Here is a 19,373-nt window from a genome sequence, read left to right as displayed (position 1 = left end):
TCCCACCGTCACACTACTCCCTCGCACACTCCTCCACTGTCATGCTTACTCCCCAACACACTCCCTCATGGTCACGCTCACTGCCTCACATTCCCACAATGTCGCACTCACTCAGCAGGAGTCTCCATCAACATCACACTCACTCCCCTGCATACTCCAATATGATCATTTTCACTCCCTGTGCTCTGTCCCATGGTCAACTTCACTCCCACAATCACTCCAACATTACACTCACTCCAATATTACTGCACACTCTCATTCACCACCCCACATATTTGCCCACTGTCACACTCACAATCATCCACAATCACCTTCAATGCCTTGCACACGTCCCCACTTTCATACTCACTCTGACACACTCCCGCACTGTACAGTCACTCTCACGTACTCTCCCCCACCATCACTGTCTCTTCACTGCACATTCCCAAAACCATCACGCTCATTCCTCTTTCATCTCCCTCACTACACATTTCTCCACCTTCACTTTCACTCCTCTGCACACGCACCCACCATCAAACTCACTCACCTGCACACTCCCCGACCATCACACTCACTCTCTCACATATTGCCCCAAAATTCCGCTCATTCCCTTGCACACTCTGCCAATGTCATGCATGCACCCATACACTCCCCTACTGTCACACTTACTCTGCTGCACTCTTCCCCATGGACAGGCTCACTCATATGCACAAATATGCCAACGTCACTTTTACTCCACCTGCACACCCACATCGTCATGCTTACTCTCCTGCAAGCTCCCATACTGTCAAACTCACACCCTCACACACTCCACGACCATTGCAATTATTCCCCACATGTTTGCCCACCATCTAACTCACAGCCCTACACACCACCACAACGTAGTGCTCAATACCACGCACACTGTCCTACCATCACACACATTCCCCTGCACACCTTCCCACTGTCCCGCTCACTCTTCCACGCACAACCCCGCTGACACACTTATTCATCAGCTCTCTCTCCCACTGTCATACCATCTCCCTAGCAAACTTACTTCCATCACACTCATTCCCCAGACACTCCATCATTGTCACCCTCACTCCTCTGCATACTACTGCACCATCATCGTCACTTCACTGCACACTCCCTTACCATCACACTCACTCCCTCTACAGTCTTCTTCACTGTCACCCTCTCTTCCCCGCACACGCCCAAAACATCATGCTCACACTCCTACACACTCTCCCACTGTCAAGCTGACTACCCCACAAGCTCTGTCACCGTCACGCTCACTCGCCGCACTCACCGACCAACGTACTGCCTCCCCCACCCTCACCCCTCTACGTTACGCTCTCTCTCCTCCCACATGTCCACATTACCATGCTCACTCCCCCGCGCAGATCCCCATCTAATGCTCAATTCTCCTACACTTCATCACCATAACGCCTACCATGCTGCACACTCCCCACCATCACACTCACTCCCCCACACACTCCCTTATCATCACATTTACTTCCCCTACACTCTACTCCACTGTGACACGCTCTACCTTTCCCACGTCAACACCATAGCCCTCACTCGTATGCACATTTCCCCACCATCATGCACCATCATCGTCAAACTCACTTCCCCACACACTCCCCGGCCATCACTCTCCCTCCCCACACACTCATACCGCATCATGCTCTCTACCCCAGAAATGCTCACACTCTCATGTTCACTCCCCAGAATACTTGACCACCATCGCACTCAGTCTCCCGCACACTACACCACGGTCCCACTCAATCTCCCCGCACAGTCTCCTACCGTCTTGTTCACTCCTTGTACACTCCAGCACCCTCACACCTACGCTACTGCACAGTCCACACCGTCACGCTCATCAGCCTGGATTCTCCCTCTCCATTGTGCTCACTCACCGCACACTCCCTACCCTAAGCATTGGTCATGTACTCGTCCCTCGTTCATTCTCTCGAACTGGCCTTTGATCACATTCCCACTCAGATCAGTGAGCATCAACAATGGCTTCCACATTTTATCCTCCTGTGAATCAGCCTATTATCCAATACCCACCCTTTTGCCCCTGCCACAGCCGATGGTGCCTCCCCCATTATTATCTCCTTCTTATGACTAATGCTCTCACATTCACCAAGCAAAGACGTTTGTCCCAAGCTCCAGGTATTAAGTGAGCAACAGCCTGTCACGCCTCATTCATCTTTCCTCCCCCAGCATCAGTCTGAATATCCACACCTCTCTCCCTTTCCCCACAGCAATGGAATGTAAAGAGAGGATTCGAGGAAAAGAGAATTGGAGAGTGAGAGTTTGGGAGATAACGAGTGCAGAAGGCAGAGAGCTCAGGAGAGTGGGGAATGGAGGTAAAGTGAAATACATTGTAAATGGAAGATGGAGTGAGAGACACAGAGGAACAGTGTGAGCATGGGAGGAAGATATGGATGGAGAGGGAAAAAGGCAGAGAGATGAATTGTGCAGAAGTCCAGGCCAGAGTGGGGGGACGCAGAGGTGGAAGCAAGGACAGAGTGACTTAAACGCAGCTGCTGAGTTTAGGCCCATTCCCTCCCCTTCCTGTGGCGCAGAACTTGGTGCTGAGTCTGTCTCTCTCCAGCCCAGCTTCTTCAAAGCAAAAGCAAACAACAATAACATTCACTCTGCTGCTTGGCACTTTTTAATGAACATTATTTGTTGTTTACAAATTGAAGTGATGGAGTACAGTCAATGGGATGTTGCTGTTGCTCATTGGCCCCTAAGTTGAGAGAAACATTCTCATGTGTCCCCGTAACTCCACTGTGGGGTAATGTTGGACAGGCAAGAGCTACCCACAGTCTGTTAACATAGAGACAGACTGCTCCATCTCTGAAACTCTGCACTCATATGAGGAAATCCTGGATGCACTGATTAACGACTGAATTGGATTGAGTGACGAATTTAGGTAAGTGGATATTTCAGCGCATTCTTCAGAAGCTGTCTGAACTTATTCTGTGTCACTGCGTAAATTGCGGTGTTTGTGCAGCAACTGAGGAGCTGCAGCATCAAGCCCAATTCCCGCAGATAAGGATGGAGACGTACAGGGGTATTCACAATGTCCTGAATCCGGACCCACATAGAATACAGCATAAATATTGACCACAGTATGATGAAATTAGCTGAGATTAAAAACAGCAAAATGATAGATTTAATTCGATTTCTCATTTCTGGGTCGGACTGAGCGTCCCCATTGGTGGCAGCTAGGAGTCTCCTGCGGGCTCTGCTTGTCACTATAATGTGTGTGGCGGTGAGACCATTGAGCAGCAGAATAAGGAGAAATGGGAGAGCCGGGGTTACAGTGTAGTGGATGGACTGGATTGTGACCCAGACATGGGAGGATTGAACACCATCTTTTGCATAACAAATCCAGTGGCGGTTTATCATCACATACTGAGTTGTGAGCATAAAATACCAGGAAATGTTCTTTAAACAGCTCAGCACAGTCACTGCTCCCAGAACCACTACCGCTGTTTTCTCACTGCAGCATTTACTTTTCAGCTTCTGGCAACAAATGGACACAAACCGATCAAAGGTGAAAGTGACGGTGAACCAGACAGAACAGTCAATGGATGCATAAACTAGGGCGGCGTGGATATTACACACGGGGACGGACGTGTAAAAATAAAACAACTCTGCATAAACAACGGGAATCCTTCTCAGTATCAGTTCGAAGGTAATGACCAGTAGATCTGCCGCTGCCATGGCCACCAGGTAACGTCTTACACATGGAGACAATCCACAATCTTTCTCACGCAGGATGTAGATTGTCAGTGCATTAACTGTGAGGAAGGAAAACAAGCAGATTATCCATCAGCCTGGATGCAAATTTCCGAGTCTGACTGATGGACCCAGTGAGATTATCAAATGTGTCACTGTACACAGCGAATTATTACTGAAATAATTGGAGCTGCAATAACAAATGGGAAATTCTGAATTACTGACAAAATGTCACAAGCCACAAGAAACCCTCCCTCCCCAAACACACAGAGACACGTCCATAAGAACAGATGGTTCCTGAAACATTCCCACACACTCGATCAGTCGAGAGCATGCACAGGTCACTTCTCTCCAGATCCTAATACGGAGGGTGAAAAAGTTGCTGTTCCGAAGGATTCATTCCCAGTTCCTTGAAGAGAAACGGAGTTTCGAAATTTCTGGTTTTTAGTCTAAGTTGTGGTCGATACTGTGTCGTAAAGGAATGTAAACGCAGGGAAAACGTACTCAACACATTCACTGCCTGAGGGACTTCGGAGCAGTCTCTCTTTCCCTGGAACGGGATCCTTTCCCTCGGCATCTGACCATTTCAGCAATTCATTAACGTCCGGCCGTTCACAAATAATGTCCAAGATAGAATGTTCGGAGAATGTCCGATATAAAATATTGGGTACAGAATATTCGGGAAATCTTCCACAGCTACTTTGGCACCATTCCCCATATTTTCCTCCACTACATTGGTGACTGTATTGGAGTTACCCCTTGCTCACACGAGGAGATTGAACAGCTCATCACCTTCACAAATATATTCTAGCCAACCTCAATTTCACCTGGACCATTTTGGGCACCTAATCCCTTCCGAGACCTCGTCATCTCCATTCCTGGCGACCAATTAACAAAGGACATTTCCTATAAGAGCAGTGACCTACGTAGATACTACACCTCCTTCTACCCTGCCTCTTGTACAAACGCGATTCCTTATTCACAATTGCTCTATCTCCGTCCAACCTGCTCCTCGGAGGACCAATTACACCGCAGACAAAACCCAGTTAGCCTCCTTCTTCACAGATTACAAGTTACCTTCACACATGTTTGATGATGCCGTCCAGCGCATCTCGTCCACTTCCTGCACCAGTGACATCCAACCCCAGTGCTCCCAATGCAACAAGGACAGAACCCCTTCACCTTCCACCCCACCAACTTCTGCATACATCGAATCATCCTTTGCCATTTACGCCACCTACAAACAGACCCCACAACTTGGAATATAGTTCCCTCCTTACCCCGATCAGAGGCCATTCCCTTCGCAACTTCCTCGTCAGATTGACGCCCTCCACCAGCCCTCATCCCACTCCCGACACTTTCCCCGGCCATTGCAAGACCTGTAAAATATGCACCCACACCACCTGCCTCATGTCCATCTACGGTCACAAAGGATCCTTTCGCCTCTGACAGAAATTTATCTGTACCTCCGCCAATGTAACCTACAGTATCCTTGGCACCCAATTTGGTCTCCTCTACATCGTGGATACTGAATGCCATCTTGCATATCATTTCAGATTACACCTCTGGGGCACCGGCAGCAATCACCACCACCGCCCCATGTTGAACACTTCAACTCCGCCTCCCACTCCGTCAACGACATGCAGGACATGGCTTCTTCATCTACAAACAATAACCAGCCGAAACCTTGAGGAAGACGCCTCATATTCCGCCGTGGGACATTGCAATTGAACAGGGTCAATGTAGATTTCATTATTTTCCGCATTTCCTCTCCCCCCTACGTTATCAAAATCCGAAGCTTCCAACTTGGCACCACATCCTTGAACTTTCCTTCATATTTCACTTTTTCTGCTCCGCTGTCCTCTCTGACCTATCACCTTCTACCCCACCTTCACCTGTCTATCACATTCTCACCAAACTCCATGCAGACCATAGCAGTGCATTTACCTACAAACGTGGACTCGATATCTGTCCAACACAGGGAAGTATGCAGACCACAGCTGTAAAAGTGCATCTAGGTCACCCTGAGTGAAGTAATTTAGGACAAGTTGAGTTTAATTTTAGTTCGCTTTCTCCAACTTTGAATGTTTATTTGGAAATACTCTTCAAAAGTACAGTGAGAATCGATTGTAAATTCATGATACAACCCCAATGGAAGCATATGGACATGCAAAGGGCATGTCTGTCTTTTTCTGTTATTACGTTGCAAGGAATCGTAGAAAACTGCTCTGAATCTTCAAAGGTATTCTTTGAAGAAGGAAATAACGTGGAATGTCGTAAAGATGGCGTCAGGGTTCAGAATGTTCCAGTTTGAACACCTATGCTCCGCCGACACTTTGATTCTTTCTTATTTATTCTATTTTCTGGAGAGTATTTTGTTGCCAAACTATTATATTTTTAACGTGACTCCTTTGGGAAGGGAGGAAATGAGTCTCAGATCAGAGGATCGGGAGGGGAAATCAAGGCTTCAAGGTTTGAAGAACAGTTCTGCCTGGAGACATGTCCAAGTGCGATTTGGATACTGGACCCCGGACAATCTGGAGACTGTTTCTGGTGCTGTCTGGAGACTGGGACCCGTGCATCTGGAGACTGGGCCAAGTGTGGCCAGGCGACTTGGCTCGGTGTCGCATGGACAATAGGACCAATTTGGAGACTGGTCCCGAAATGTTCTGCAGTCTGGCCCAGTGTGTCCCAGAGACTGGGTCTGCTGCGGCCTTGTCACTTGGCCCGAGTGCTTTAAACACTGGCCCTGGTATAGTCTGGAGCCGTACGGCCTTGAGACTGGGCATGGTGCGGTCTGGAGACTGAGCCTGGTGTGGTCTGCCGACTGAATCTGCTATGACCTACAGTCTCGAGACTAGATATTGTATAATGTCACTAGTGATATTTGGTCCAATGGAAGATAGTAGTGGGAAGTGTTAGTTGAATCTGAGGACATGGGGAAGCACTTCGTTATTACTTTTTGTCAGTATTCTCATTGGAAAATGGCAATGTCATTCAGAATACGGAGATACAGGCTACAAGATTAGATGGGAATGATGTTGACAAAGGGATGGTTTTCGCAATTTTGGAAGATCTGAATATAGGTATTAACTCTGAGCAAGCTGGATTTATTCTCTGGTTCTCTGGAAAGCCAGGGAGGCGTTACAGAGTCTTTGACTTCAAAATATATGTCATCATTGTCGACAGGAGTAGTGCCAGAAGACTGGAGGATATCAAAAGTTTTTCACTTGCTTAAGAAGGGTTATCGGGACAACCCTGGTAACTAAAGGGCAGTGCGCCTTATATCAGTTGTGAGTAAGATGTGGGAAAATTTTGTGAGAGATAAGATTTGTAATCATCTCGAAAGGAATAATTTGATTAGAAGTAGTTAATGTAGTTTTGTGAAACGTAGGCCGTGCCTCACCAACCTTATTGGGTTCTTCGACAAGGTGAGAAAACAGGTGGGTGAAGGTAAAGTGGTTGATGTGGTGTACAAGGACTTCAGGAAAACATTTGTTAAGATTGCACACGATAGGGTATTGCACAAAATACAGAGTTTTAGGATTCAAGGTGATTCAGCGGTTTAGATCAGATAGTGGCTATCTGAAAGAAGACAGAGGCTGGTGGTTCGTGAAAAATACTCATCCGGGAGGTGAGTTACCAGTGATGTGCTACAAGGACCTGTTTTAGGACCACTGCAGCTTTTCATTTTTATAAATGATCTGGATGAGGGCGAAGATGGATGGGTTAGTAAATTTGCGGGTGACACGAGGGGAGGCAAAATTGTGGATCGTTCTGATGAATACATATGATGCAGCACTATACTGAGAAGCGGCAATTGGAGTTTAATGCAGGAAAGTTTGAGGTAGTTCAATTCGGAAGAAATGACAATAATGCAGATCATTGAGCTAATGGTAAAAGTCTTGGCATTGTAAATGAACAGAGAGATCTCATTGTCCGGGTGCATACATACCAGAAAGTTGCCACTCAGGTTTATAGGGTCGTTAAGAAAGCATATTGTGTGTTGGCGTTTATTTGTAGGGGGACTGAGTGTCGGAGCCAACAGGGCAAGGATCAACTGAGCAAGACACTGGTAAGGCCGCACCTGGATAATTGCCTGTAGTTCTGGTCAGTGCATTATATGAACGATGTGAAAGCTTTGGGCAGGTTCCAGATGAGATTTACGAGAATGTTGCCTGTCATGGAAAGAAGGTCTTACGAGGAAAGGGTGAATGAGGACTTACACTGTATCTGTTGGAGAGAAGAAAGTTTAGAGGTGACTTCACCGAGACGTACAAGATAATCAGAAGGTTGGATAGAATGGACAGTGAGAGCCTTTTATCCTCAGTTGGTGAAGGCAAACACGAGGAGGCATAGCTGTAAATTGAGGGGTGATAGACATAGGATTGATATTCGGTGTAGTTTCTTTAATCAGAGTGCAATACGGGCTAGGAATGACCTAACTGAAACAGTAATAGAGTCGCCGACATTAAGCACATTTAAATGGGCCACGGATAGACATATGAATAATAATGGAACGGTGTAGGTTTAATGTGAATCAGATTATTTTCACCGTTCGGTGGCATTGAGTGCCGAAAGGCCTTTACTCCGCTGTCACTTTCTATGTTCTATGAGTGTCAGCCCGGTGCAGCCTGGAGACTAGACGTGTTGCAGTCTGGAGACTGGGCCTGGTGCAGTCTGGCGACTCGGCCTGGTCAGGTCTGCAGACTGGGCCCAGTGCTGTCTGGATACTTGTTGCTGGCACAGACTGGGTTGTAATTCGAGTCCGTTCTTTCTTTCATTTTTATTCTTCTGCTGGGCTTTCCTTTATTATTCTTTCAAGGTTGTACCAAATACTAAAGAATCTACACCTAGATTTCTTGTCCCTATGATGGCGCGTAAGTGAAGTCATTGCCAACTTTCCGCTGCAATCATTAAACTGCACGTGACGATGAAGCCAATTCAATTCAAATGTGAGAGAGTCACTGTCTTTGACGTTCCTTCCAAACAAACCTGCTCCTCGTACAGTGAAATGGAGCGTGCGGAGAGAATTTTATTACTTTACATTAAACACAAGAGGGAGAGACAGGCAGTGAGAGAGTGAGGGGGAACATTTTGATTACCATTTCCCTGGATTTACTCCCAAAGAACAGAAACCCAAATGCTGAAGATGCTGAAGCAAGCGCGCGCGGGCACACACACACACATACACACACACCATATTTGCGGAGACACATGGAGATATTCAGCCAATCATGCGTGCCATGACATTCCGTGGCTGATCTGATCATGGCCTCACCTTTATTTGCACCTGGGAAATAACGAAGGGCAAGGGACTTTCATGTGAGAATGAGGGCATTTTGGACCGGTGAACATAATTCTATTAGTTTGATAATAGTCCCGAAAAAGGATATACCTCCTCCACAAGTTTATGTTACAATTTGTGCAAGAGTAATTGTGAAGGAATTCGACAAAAACTTTCAAAAGATGATTGGGGGAAGCTTTTGAATGTGAAAGGATTTCAGGGAAATGGGAGTCATTCAAAAGTGAGATAGTGAGACTTCAGGAATTAAATGTTCCCGTCAGTGTGAAGGGAAATGCGAACAGGAGTTGGGCACAGGACATGTCAGGGGATATTGAGGCTTTGGATAAGGAAAAAAGAAGGCATGCATCAGGTACACGCAAGTGCTATCAAAGGAATCCCTTGCGCATATGGAGTGTAGGTGAACACTTACCAGGGAAATCAGGCGGGCAAAACAGGTACATGAGGTAGCCTTGGCTGATGAGGTTAAGGTGATTTGAAAGAGATTCGACAAAAGAGAAACTGGAGAGACATTAGGGCCCCGTAAAAATCAATCAGCCATCTAATGTTTGGCTCCTCAGGAGAGGAGATGTGTGAGGTTTTTTAGGTCTATTGTCACATGTACTCACGTGACGACAGTGAAAAGTTTACAAGTCGACACATGTGACACAATCTTAGATACAAAGCTTCCCGTCCCTCCCCCTTCCTCCCACCCGCCCCCGCCCCCACCTCCAAGATACAAAATCTTGGTAGAAATCAGAAAAACTAAGAAAATAAAATTAAGAGTCAAACATTACGGCATTTCCTGCAGTAGTGGAAAAACACAGAAAATCAGTTCATTGCTCAACAACAGAGTCCATAAGCGTCTGGCCATGCTGAATTCACACTTTACATCAAGAGTCGAACTCCCCCACTCCGCTGCCTTATCGCGTGTTTCTGATCGAAGGGTGAGGTCAGACGCAAAAACTTCATGTTGGTATTTACTGTGGAGGAAAATGCGGAAGAGAGGAAAGTCAGAGAAATAAAAATAAGTGATCTTTGAAACGAGACCACATTACAGTAGTGGAAGAGCTGACGGTCTTAAAATGCATAACCATAGGTTAAAAACCCGTGACATGTTCAAATGTATCCCGGAACCACTGCAGAAAGCTGGGGAAGGAACTGTGCTGGCACGGACTGAGATGTTTGTATCATTCCTTAGAATTCTGGTGAAGGGTTACTGGATCGTTAATTCCGACTTCTCTGCACAGATGTTGCCAGACCTGTGGAACTTTCCCATAACCTTCTGTCTTTCTTACTGATTTACAGAATCTGCAGTCCTTTCAATTTTTTTTTATTTGTATCATTGACAGACACGGGTGAGTACTTGAAGGCATCTAATGTGGCAGTATTATTTTCAAAAAGGCTGCCAGGAACTGCAGACCAGTGACTCTGACGTTAGATATGGCTAAATGTGTTTCGGAGCTACTTAGAGACAGGATTTACATGCATTGGGAAAAACAAGGACTGATTAGAGATAGTCAGCATGGTTTGTTGTGTGGGAAAACTGGTCTCAAATATAATTTACATAGGTGACCAAGAAGATAGATGAAGGGCAATCAGCACACATTGTCTACGTGGACCTTAGCAAGCCCCAACATTTGGGAGAGCTAGGCAATTTGATACAGCAATGTCTTAACAGTCAGAGGGAGAAGGTGCTGGGAGAGATTTGTAGTTTCTACTGGTCACGTGTGACCAGCGGTGTGCCACTAGGAGCAGGATGCTTCTTTTCATTGTTTTTGTAAATGATTTGGATGGGAACGTAGGAACCTTGGAACGTAACTTTGACGATGAAACCCCCCAAATTATTTGTTATAGTGGGTAGTGAAAAAGCTTCCGGTAAAGACCAATGGCTCAGTGATTCGTATTGTTGCCTCAATGCACCAGGATCGCAGGTTCGATGCCAGCCTCGGGCAACTTTCTGTGTGGAGTTCACACATTCTCCCCGTGTCTGCCTGGCTTTCCTACGGGTGATCTGGTTTCCACCCACAATCCAAAGATGTGCATGTCAGATGAATTGGCCATGCCAAATTGCCCATAAGTTAGGAGCATTAATCAGAGGTAAAGGGGTTGGGTTGGGTTAACTTCGGAGGGTCGGTGTGGACTTGTTGGGCAGAAGGTCCTGTTTCCACACTATAGGTAATCTAATCTTGATCTACTGGGCCAATGGCCTGAGGAATGGCAGATGGAGCTTCTTTCTGTTAAATGTGAAATGTTGCATTTTCAAAGTTTGTGAGAAGATTTGTAGCTCGGGTGCTCGTTGTTGTGGTTCTGTTCGCCGAGCTGGGAATTTGTTTTGCAGACATTTCGTCCCCTGTCGATGGGCTTCCACAGTGCTTGGGCACCTCCTGTGAAGCGCTTCTGTGATGATTCCTCGGCACTTAAAGTGATTTGTCCCTGTCACTTCCAGTTGTCAGTTCTAGCTGTCCGCTGCAGTGGCTGGGATATAGGATCCAGGTCAATGTGTTCGTTGATAGAATCTGTGGATGGATGCCATGCCTCTAGGAATTCCCTGCCTGTTCTCTGTTTGGCTTGTCCTATAAAAGTAGTCCTATAAAACTACTATTATAGGACAAGCCAAACAGAGAACAGGCAGGGAATTCCTAGAGGCATGGTACTCATCCACAGATTCAATCAATAAGCACATTGACCTGGACCTAATATACCGGCCACTGCAGCGGACAGCTAGAACTGACAACTGGAAGCGACAGGGACAAATCACTTTAAGTGCCGAGGAAACATCACAGAAGCGCTTCACAGGAGGTGCCCAAGCACTGACGAAGCTCATCGACAGGGGACGAAATGTCTGCAACACAAGTTTCCAGCTCGGCGAACAGAACTACTACAATGTTGCATTTTGTTCGACAAACCAACGCAGGATTTACACAGTTAACGGTTGGGCCCTGGGCAGTGTTTTCCAACAGAGAAACCCAGGTTGCTGGCACATAGTTCTTTGAATGTGGAGTCGCAAGTCGACAGGGTAGGGAAGAGGGTATTATACATGCTTACCTTCAACTGACACAACATTGAGTATAGGAATTGGGACATCATGTTGTGACCATGCAAGAGACTGGTAAGGACACATTTGGTGTACTGAGTACAATTCTTGTCGCCCTTCTACAGGAAGGATGTTATAAACTGGAAAGGAGACAAAATATTTTAAATGATGTGGCGGAGATGGGAGGTTTTGAGATATATGGCAAGTCTGTGATTTTGTTCCCTTTGCATAGGAGGATGTGAGGTTATCCTACAGAGGTTTATAAAATCATAAGGGGCAGAGATAGGATGCACGGCCAAGGCCTTTTCCCCACAGTAAGTGTGTCTGAAACCAGAGAGGATAGGTTTAAGGTGAGAGGGAAGATATTTAAAAGGGATCTAAGGGGCAGTTTTTTTCACAGAGGATTGTATGCTTATGTAGCCAGCTATCAGAGGAACTGGTATTGCTGAGTACAATTACAACATTTAAAAGCCAATTGGATGGGTACATGTCCAGGAATGATTTGGCCGAGTATGTGCCAAAAGCAGAAAAAAATGGAAGTAGTTCCATTTAAGAAACATGATAGAGAGAATTACTGATGCTGATGTTGTGCTACACACCTCAGCAGCAGCAGCAGAAGCATACTTATATTCAACCACGATCTGCAACGTTTTCTTATGGGGATAATCCCTCAGTCTTCCATTACTACGGAGGCGATCTATGGTTCGGTGATAAGTGTGGGTGAACATTCCAGACAGAACCATGTGTACCTAAACCTGATGGCAAACCTTTAACCTATGCACTTACTGCTTACATTCCAAACAGTTGGACTAACATCTGACAGAGCGGGCACAATAATCCCAAGACCAACAGACCAACAGTCCGGCCACATTCAGTCATAAGTGGTGATGGACGGTTAAACAACTCATTGGAGGAGATGGCTCACAAATATCCCCATCCAAAATAATGGAACAGCTCTGTAGCTCATTGTAAAAGACAAGGATATAGTATCTGCAGCATCCTCAGCCAGAAGCGTTTAATCATTGATCTACCTAACCCTCGCATGATTCCCACAGCATCACAAATGCCAGTCTTAAATCAGTTCGATTTTCTGCACGTGACGTGAAGAAACGACAGAACACAGTAACCTGACAAAGTCAATGGGCCCTGACATCATTCCTGCAATGGGACTGAAGAGTTGTGCTGCACAACAAGCCGTGTCACTAGGAAGTTGTTTCATTCCAGCTCCAACTCTGTTTTCTCCCTGGCAATGTGGAAAATTACTCAACTATGTCCTATTGTCCAAGAGGGCAATAATTCATTAAGAACATGTACCACACTCTCAGACTCATCACGACAGTGAAATTCGTGGAAGTTCTTCTTGACAGCTGTCCAGCTGCACAGAAACGGCCAAGCAAGGCGATCCATTGTATCAAATTGCTCCGAGGTCGAAAGGATAGACCCAGATTGAATTCATGATTTTGAGATGCCGGTATTGGACTGAGGTGTACAAAGTTAAAAATCACACAACACCAGCTTATAGTCCAATAGTTGTAATTGGAAGCACTTGCTGTTGGAGCGTTGCTCCATCATCGAGTTTTGTACTTTTGGAGTTTTTGCATTTAACCCCGGATACAGCACCGATTGGAAAAAGAAAGGGGAAGTACGGTCCTACCGACTCTGTCGAGGCCTCCTTCCTAACATCTGACAGCTTGTGACAACCTTTGCAGAGCTTTCCCATAGACTGCACAGAAACATCGGGAAACGAGTAATCCATTCAACACGTTAAGCATCCCCCATTCCAGTTCTTGAACATCTCCCTCATGCACGTCTCCCCCAAAATGTATGCATCCCTCAATGTTATCAACCAATGGAAAAATATTAAATATTAACTTCAGCAGTCCCTTCGATCCATCGTTTTGCACCCCCACTCAATGTAATGATGTCTGATCCTTTATCTTCAAACCATGGTCCTGCGCTATCTCTTCCTATTTAGCGTCTATGCGTATTCAGTGCATTTGATCTCACAGGCTTGAGTGGGACAGAATTCTCCAAGTTCAACAGTCTTTGGGTGCAGATATTTATTCTCGTCTCAATGCAGAATGTCCTGGCTGTACGTCATAATGTGGCCTCTTGTTTCAGACGTCCCAGCCAGGGGAATTATCATCCTTGTTTCGAATCTGTCTCACCGTCACAGGTCCGTATTAATTACTCAGATCTCCACTCATTTTCCTAAAGCCCTTGAAATACAGGCTCAGTTCACACAATGTATGTTCCCACAACATGCCTGATATCCCAGAGATCCTTCACTGCACTCCCTGAAGGTCAGTTTTGTTGTTTATTATGGACAGAAATCAAAACTGCACATAATGTTGCACAATATTAGACAAGGGTTCTCACCAAATTGGAGCTGCCGTAAGACACGCTTACTCCTGTTTTCAAATTCCCTTGAAATGACGGTCAATACACCATTTATCTACCTAAATGTTGCGTTCAGTGACGAGTGTACAAGAAGATCCAAATTATTTCCAATATTACAGCTAACCACTTAGTGGGTATATGTACACTAGTCACTGTGTCAATGCCATTCCCAGTACTGATCTCTGGCGCCAGAACTCACAGCTGTGGATGAACCTCGAGGGTCTGTGCAGATGAAAAAAAGAAAATCTGCATAAGTCCCATGAAAACAATATTTTTATCCTATCCCTTTTCAAATGGCAGGCTACTGTCCTATTGTTCCCACCAAAGTACACAACATCACATTTACATATATTGGTCTGCATCTGCCATGTACTTGTCCATTCACCCCATTGTCTCAGTCACCTTGAAGCATTTTGATATCCTTCTTACCCACTCGCAGTCAGACACCGTTTAGTGCTGTAAGCAGGCTTGGAAATATTGCACTTGGGTGCGACAAACCAACGTTTGAGGTATATTGGGAATACCTGAGGCCCAAGGCCCAATTCCTGTCACTCACCATGATATGTGCACCCCCAAAAAAGTGTTTTCACACTCAGGGATCAGTTCAGAAGCCCCCTCTGGACTTCCCGGTTTTCTGCCGTTCATTGAGTACTCCCCTGTCTGCGTGTTTACTTCTGAGGTGCATCGCCTTTTATTTATCAGTGTTACATTGCATCTGTCATTGATCTGGCCATTCCATCTACATGTTCCTGTTACATAAGACCTTCCTCCTCACCGTCAAACAAACACTTATTAACCACATTCCCTCACTACCCTCAACATCCATATCTCCATTATTTTAGAGTAACCCAAATAGGAAGTGACACAGCACTGATCCTTGTGCTACACGTCTCCAGTCACACAAACAGCCTTCTGCCACCACCCTCCTTCTCCATCCTCTGAGATAGTTTTGGATATAACTTGCTAAGTTAACCTTGATACCATAAGATCATAATAAATTTATCAGTTTCCCATGCGGTGCTTTGTCAATGGATTTGATGAGAAAACCATTAAAATAACTCCTTGAAAAATTCCAATAAAATTCATTAGGCATGACTTCCATCCGATTAAGCCATGGTGACTGTCCTTAATGAAACATTGCCTCTCAAATGGAGATCCATTTTATCCTTCTTCTTATTCTCCAATAGCTTCCCTGAAAGTGATCTGATACTCACTGATCGACAGTGCCCTGGTCTTTCTGCACCACCCTTACAGTACAGTGTAACTGCATCCATCCTCTAGCTTCTCTCTCCTGTCACTAGATTCGATATATATATATATATATATATATATATATAAATTGGGCAGGTCTTTTCTTCCTTCTCTTCAACAGCAGCCTGGGATAAAATGCATCCGGATCATTTTTATCCAATTTTTGGACTCCATCTTCTCCACTCCATCTTCTCAAATTCTGTCCATGCCTCCTCCTTCACACACAGATTGTTTCTCATGGATTCTAACTGTTCACTTGTAATATTATTCTGCTTGATGTCCTTGTGGAAAATCTTAGGACTCTCCCCAATCTTGCCTGCTACGAATTCTCCAAGTCCCTGTTGTATTCAGCCCTTTATGTGTGAACTTTCTCGTTTTCATTAAGATTGCTTTTCAATCGTTGAAATTCGAGATAACACAGGCCGAGTTCCCTCACCAGACAATCTTGCCATCTGTGGGATTAATGTGGAGAATGTCCTTTCAGTATATGTTGCCAGTATATTTTTCCCTAGATCAGGACACCGAAACTTGATACAGTATTAAAGGCACAGTCTCAGCAACACTCGGTGTAAGCGAGGGAAGACACATTTACCTTTAATAAAAGTAAATTACTGTAGATGCTGGAATCAGTACTGAAAACAAGAAATGCAGAAGACCACAGCTGTTCAGACAGCATCAACGGAGAGAGAGCAAACTAATACTTCCAGTCTGGGTGACTGTTGGTCATCTACATTCTGATTCCCATTAAATAAAGGTAAACCTAAAATATATCTTCATGTTTCCACATGTTTCTCCAATACACATTTCTTCATTTTCTTTCTAATAGCTTGCTGTGGCATTTCTTTTAAAAAATCATCCTGAATATTCAATTATATCATATCTGTTGGTCTCCATTGTTTATATCTGCAAGCGATATCTTCAAGAAAAAATGTCTGAAAATTGCAACTTCCCTTTCATATATGCATTCTCTTGAAGTTTGCTATTACTTTCTAAATGACCAATACCACATTTATTATAACAGATTTAAACAGATTCCCTCCTGTGCATGACAAGTTACTTGGTCTATACTTCTCCACTTGTCCTCTTTTTCACTATTTGGATCGTGGAATGCATTTATAATCTTTCAAATTGCACAGGACAAGTAATATGTTACCCAATGCAATCAATCTGTGCATTGGCTCTCTGTCTGAAATTTTATTATGAAGTCCATTTGTTCTGTCAGACTTATCAATTACTAACCCGGCTCTGTTTTCAAATACGCCTCGATACTAATATGAACGATTTTAGTCTTTAGTTACACAAGTCTCATGGTCACTTTGTATTTCTGGGATGTTATGTATTCCTCCACGAAGACAGACACAATATAACGAGTTAGTTTCCCTGCAATTTCTCTTTTAACAGCAATAAATTATCCTGTCCATATTTGTTCCCCACTGCTTAACATTTCAAGTGGATTTAAAATTTCCTTTCAAATATTGTCAGAAGCTTTTCCTTAGTCCTTATGTTTCTTTTTTAGTTTGCATTCTTGATGTCCTTTTAATGCCCTTATCAATTTCTTACTCCTCCTTTGTTCTAATGAATCCATACCGTCTTCCAGTTTTCTGATCGACTTTCCTTGATATAATACAATTTTTAACTTTGTCTGTTAATCATGGTTGAGTCACCTTATCCTTTTTCCATATGCGCCTTTAGGATATATGTATACTGTGCAACTTATAGTGTTTCAATAAATGAAGGGCGGCACGGTAGCTCAGTGGTTATCACTGCTGCCTCACAGCACCAGGAACCCGGGTACAATTCCCCCCTCGGGCAACTGTCTGTGTGGAGTTTGCACATTCTCCCCGTGTCTGCGTGAGTTTCCTCCAGGTGCTCCGGTTTCCTCCCACTGTCTAAATGTGTGAAGGTTAAGTGAATTGATCAATCTAAATTGTCCATAGTGTTCGGTGTAGAGGAATGGGGCTGGGTGGGTTGGTATGGACTTGTTGGGCCGAAGAGCCTGTTTCCACACTGTAGGGAATCTAATCAACAGAAAGGGCCTGTCTTCCAGTGTATCTTTATGACGCACTTTTAAAATTGCCACCTGCTGCTCATGCATTCATGACTCCAGTCAGATACACACATTTTAATTTTAAAAAGTTTGTATTCAAACGTCATTTAAAATTTAAGATATTAAGATGGTTATTTCCAAAGGCTCCTTTTCCACATGGTTTTCAAATAGGTCTTCTGATAACACAGCAAATTCTAAACAGCCTGATCTCGAGTTCACTGTTAAACATATTGTTCAAGGAAAACAGCTCATACACACTCATGAAACCCATTTAACATTAACTTTGATTCACATTGTTTAGATGCGATTTTAATTTCTCCATAATTACTGCTGTACCCAAAATCTTGTATTTCTATTTTCCTATTTTGTAACATATGCACCATTTGTGTCACAACATTGACATTGATAAATACCTCCCATCAATATTTGATTATCCTTGCTGTTTCTAAACTCCACTTTAGCAGATTCTGTGGAATCTGAGCGACGTGGGATCGAGGAAAATTAATAGCCGATTCAGCGAAATGTTTGGCCAAGGCATGTTTGAACATTAATATTATCTCGCCGCATACTACACGTTCTTCATAAGTGTCATTCTGACATTTTCACCAATTCTCCCGTTATGCTCGTGAAGTAGAGAAGAGCAAAATATTTCAACAATGCTGTGCATTCCCCTGACAACTGACACCGCTCTAACCGGGGTGGAAACCTTACAGTAGGCAGGTAAAATGTTGCTGCTGCTGTGCAGTATCTTAGTGCGATCATACCTGGAGTAGCGTGTACAGATTTAATCTCCACACTGAGTAAAGGATATTTGAATTAACCAAGAGATTGTTCCCTTAACTTATTTCCATGGTGAAGATTTTAATCATAGAATCTCTATAGTGTGGAAGCTGGTTATTTGACTCATGGACTCGGCATTGAGCCTCAGGAGACCATCACATCCCAATCCGAAACACTGCTCTCATTCAAACATGCCCTGAAACCCTGCACTTTCCATGATTAGTGTATCGAGCCTGCACATTCCCGCACATCCTGGTTAATTTAGCATAGCAAAGCCACTTAGTCTTCAAATTTTGGGACTGTGCGTCAAAACTGGAATATCAATGGAAACCTTTGACAGACACGGGGAGAATGTGCAAACCCCGCATAGAGCGTTAACTGAAGAGGGAATTGAACGCGGTTTTCTTGCGCTGAGAGGCAGCAGTGCTAACGACTGAGCTACATTCCGTCGGTCTTAGAGCTTGCCTACATAATAAAGGAGCAGCACACACTTGTTTCTATCTAGGGACTTTTCCCACGTGAGGTGAATGTATCAACTATCACTTTACAGAATCACAGTGTGGCCGCTGACTTCCTGAAGGCTCTGCGTTGTCCCTCATCATAGATCACTTTGCAAGAAACAGATTACATTTTTGACATATTCAATTTAAACATTGCTCACTCACACGAAGGTTCAGCATAACACGCAATTAGTACAAATGGCAGCGATGGGATTCAAGGCCTCAGCGACTTTCACAGTGAAGCTTACAAATAGCGCCTTACGTTTCTCAGCCACACCGCCACGCAAAACTGAACACATGAACAGGATTTGAATCGAGCTCCTGAGGATATTACTACATTTCTGGCTGCATAGGGAA

The sequence above is a fragment of the Chiloscyllium punctatum genome, chromosome 27, assembly GCF_047496795.1.
Source record: "Chiloscyllium punctatum isolate Juve2018m chromosome 27, sChiPun1.3, whole genome shotgun sequence".
NCBI classification, from domain to species: Eukaryota; Metazoa; Chordata; class Chondrichthyes; order Orectolobiformes; family Hemiscylliidae; genus Chiloscyllium; species Chiloscyllium punctatum.
The sequence above is the reverse complement of the archived record's forward strand: the minus strand, read 5'-3'. Positions refer to the sequence as shown.